This window comes from Aegilops tauschii, chromosome 6 (genome assembly GCF_002575655.3).
Source record: "Aegilops tauschii subsp. strangulata cultivar AL8/78 chromosome 6, Aet v6.0, whole genome shotgun sequence".
Taxonomy (NCBI): Eukaryota; Viridiplantae; Streptophyta; class Magnoliopsida; order Poales; family Poaceae; genus Aegilops; species Aegilops tauschii.
The window spans coordinates 125,232,150-125,235,586 of record NC_053040.3 but is presented as its reverse complement, the minus strand read 5'-3'; positions in this window follow the sequence as shown (position 1 = coordinate 125,235,586).

Genomic DNA, 3,437 nt, shown 5'->3' with positions numbered 1-3,437 from the left:
GATTTGTTGTTGCTCAAAGATGTTGTGTGTAGTGTATTACTATTTTACGTTTGAACACAGTGGTGTGCTCATGTACAAATGCATAGTACGGTTTGCATGTCTAAATGCAAATTACTAAGTTATTTCCTAGTATTGAGCAAACATGTGTTGTAACTATGATTATAGAACGACAAATATATCACACGGTATTGTATTATAATTTTCAATTTTCATACTTACCCTGTACAAGATGCATCATGCATTTACAAGAATATGTGATTGTATCATTGTTAACTTTCTGTAAAATGCTTATTCAACATTGGCGTGAACAATTCATAAATACTGCAGAAGAACATTCGGTACACAGACACAAGGGACAAGCACTTTGTTAGTTTAACCACATTGAAAAAAAATAAAAATCACACAACAACCATTTTCACATCAAACACCGCTCTGTCCATTCAGAACTTCCTTGCTTATTGCACACAGGTTCCTCTACGTACACCCGTTCTGCAGGATGCCACAAACTAAACTGCTGTGTGCAACTGACCTATGTACAGCCATGGTTCTGCAGGATGCCACAAAACTAAACTGTTGTGTGCAACTGACTTCAACCGTGGCTCTCTAAATATCTATTCGAAACCATGCCTATGGTGCCACACGCCCGTGACCCTAGAGACTTCACACTTGTGCTTGTGGTGCCACACGCCCGTGACCCTCTCTAACCAAGTATTCGCACCGATGCCTCTCCTGCCAAACTCCCATGCCTCTAGAAAATTCACACCTTTGGTAGATCAAGAGGGTTGATACCCGTGCCTCCAGAAGCCACACAAACGTGCCTGTAGTGACTTCACCTTCGTGCCTGTACCGACTTCACTTCTGTGCCTCCGTTTACTCAATCCACGAGCCTCACATGAAACTCACAGTGACTCTACTTGCTCCGCACACGTGATCACCCGTGCAACTTTGGTGTTGCACACACGTTCCTCTCAGTACAACCATATGCTGCCGAATGCCACCAACCTATACATGTGCCTCCTGCCTATAGAGGCTTCACTCACGTGACTCTGGTGCCCACACACCCGTGCCTCCCGTAACACGCACCGTGACTCTACAGTCTATTCATGCGTCATCGTCCGTGCCTCTTTGCTGTTGCACAGACGTTCCTGTCTCTACAACCCATGTCAGAGGAAACATAGAAAAAACAAAGGCACACACGTGCCTCTAATCTATGTATAACTACCCCTCCAATTAACTAACATCCGTCCAGAAAACATCTAAAAAAGAGATGCACATCCATGCCTCTTCTACAAACGAAGTACAACAACGAACAGTTAGGTTCATATCGTTTCATATATCTAAAGAACATTACACGGTAGCATAGATTTTTAAACAAAATCCATTATGTTCAAAGCCTATAACTAATATCACTGCGGCAGAACATTGAAGATAACAACAAGCCTCCCATCACGCTCTTTGAAAGTTATGAGCGCCAAGCTGTTTACTTCAATAGACGATGTCTGGAGAAAATCACTGAATCCTTCCTTTTTGAACACCATTCTATTACCCAAGCCAATGAAGTAGCAGCAAGGTGTGCTCACATGTATATCATCATCACGAGACTCTGAAGTAACTTCAAGAGTTAAAACGTCAGTCCTGGGAAATGTCACAAACTCCTTCAAACTACTCACAACAATACCAGGAATAACCTAACAAAAACACCAAGCTATTAGAAAATAGAACAAAAATTAAAAAACTATAAATAGAGGAAATAAATAAATAAACATAAACAAAGAAAGGTAGTGGAAAAAAATATGACCATATGATGACCATTAACATTCATGAAATTAATCATGTGAACAAAAGGACAACAAGGTATGTACTCGTCATCAAAGAGTTGGCACGTCATGAAATACATCTGCTAATAATTGAGATAAACACCACGGGTGTAATAACAACTCCCAACAAGTCCCTTCTCGGAGTCGCTCAAACCATCAAGAGCTACAAAATAAAATTACACGCGTTCAAGGGAACAGAAAAATCATGTGAAATAAAACAAGCTAAACACTTCCTTAAAAATAAACCTTACCAATAGAAGGTAAAGGAGACAACACATCTCCACCCCGATAAAAGTCAACACTAATCAACGTTCCATAGCACTCAAGCCTAACGGTCATTCTATCACGATGACTAAGACCATAATCAATGACCAAATCTTTCCAGAAAGGACCATGGAATTTGCTCCTCACACGACCATGACTAAACAGAACACCATACAAAAAACCCTCACTGGAGTGAAGAACAAGATCAGTATGTCCTTCACCCCTCCTTATGGCTAAAGCCTTACACTCCTCGATGTAACGAGCAAGATGAGCTCTAACACTGCACGAAACAGACTGCAAAAACGAATGATCATGATCAAAAAAAGAAGACCTAGAATAATTTCCATTCAAAACAGCAACAACACAACCAAAAGATATAAGTATGGGTGCCAAAAATTGATCAAATATAAAATGTTATTCTTACAACACGACTCGAACAACGCCGATCCAGAACCATAGTGAACACATCTACAGAAGAATCAACAGACGAACATGGGCCACCCGGCATACGGCAAAAAGGACAATCCATACCTGCAAAGGACGCAATGATTATGAAACCGAGTTGAAATTTGACATCTGATAGTATTGAAAGCCCCCACCCATAACTACCCCATAAATCTCCATATCCCGGAAATAGAATGGGTACAGAAAGGGAAACAAAAATAAAACAGAGAACCAATGAATGCAACCGGTAGGAAACGACGACCGTGCGAACGGGGAAGCACCGTTCACGGTCAAGAAGGACCGTCGTAAGCAGGCGACAAGCGCGGCGGGGCCACCGTAAGCACGCGACAAGAGCGGCGGGCGCCACGGGCGGAGACGACGGCAACGAAGAACAGTCTGTGACGATGGCAACGAAGAACAGTCTGCGGCGACGGTTCAACGACAGCAAACAGAAACAGATTTCAAAACAGATCAAAAGTGTATTACAAAACACTAAAAATATAAGGACTAAAATGAAAAAAGAAAAAACCAGAAAGAAAAATCGGAAACCGGAAATCACGGGAAAAGTCTCACAAGCGCCACGCGCGTGACACTTGTCACGCGCGGAGCGCTCCCCGACTAATCGTTGCGGAGAGCGCTCCTCAACTAGTGATCTTGGACAAGATGCGCGTGACATGTACCAAGTAAATCGAGTAGCCCAGAAGGCCCGGTCAAAGCGGCAACAGCTGCGAATCAAAGCGGCGGAGGAGAGAAACGTGCAAAATTGTTTAACCAGTTAAAAAAAGCTATGCACAGAAGTAACCCAGTCACACGTGTCAAATTGACAAGAGCCGCAAAAAAATCAAAAAATCCAGGAAAAAGAATCCCTTACGGGCCTAGTATTCTTAGTATGCGTGCGCCGGAAGAATAGAT